Genomic DNA, 464 nt, shown 5'->3' with positions numbered 1-464 from the left:
ATCTCGAACAAAAACAAGAAAACGTCCATTACTAACGAAAGAAAGAGGAGGAGAAGAGAAAATAAGACCCATCGTTGCGACGATCGAGGATGTCACCCGCCGTCAATTTTTCCATTATATACGCGTCTCGGTCGGAGATACGATGCTGGCTGTTTACGTTGCGCTCGCTCGAAGAGGAGACGACGACCGATTGTCACACACAACGCGCAGGGGCCGAAACAAAGCGCCCAAGGATCTACAGCCGAGGAACGAGACGCCGTCGAACATCGTTTCGCGACGTTCCTTTACGGTTTGAACTTGCGTATCCCGCTTTGCCCGGTGGCGTGTGTGCTCGTCGTCGTGCTCCGAACGAAACGTCCTGATGACGGCGAGGAAGTAATAAAATAATATACATCCTTACGGGTAGCCTGAAGCGAATCGCAAACGAACGACAACGCGTCGATTGTGCGGCCATCGTTGCTCGC

This window comes from Colletes latitarsis, chromosome 14 (genome assembly GCF_051014445.1).
Source record: "Colletes latitarsis isolate SP2378_abdomen chromosome 14, iyColLati1, whole genome shotgun sequence".
NCBI lineage: Eukaryota > Metazoa > Arthropoda > Insecta > Hymenoptera > Colletidae > Colletes > Colletes latitarsis.
Note: the sequence above shows the minus strand (reverse complement) of the source record.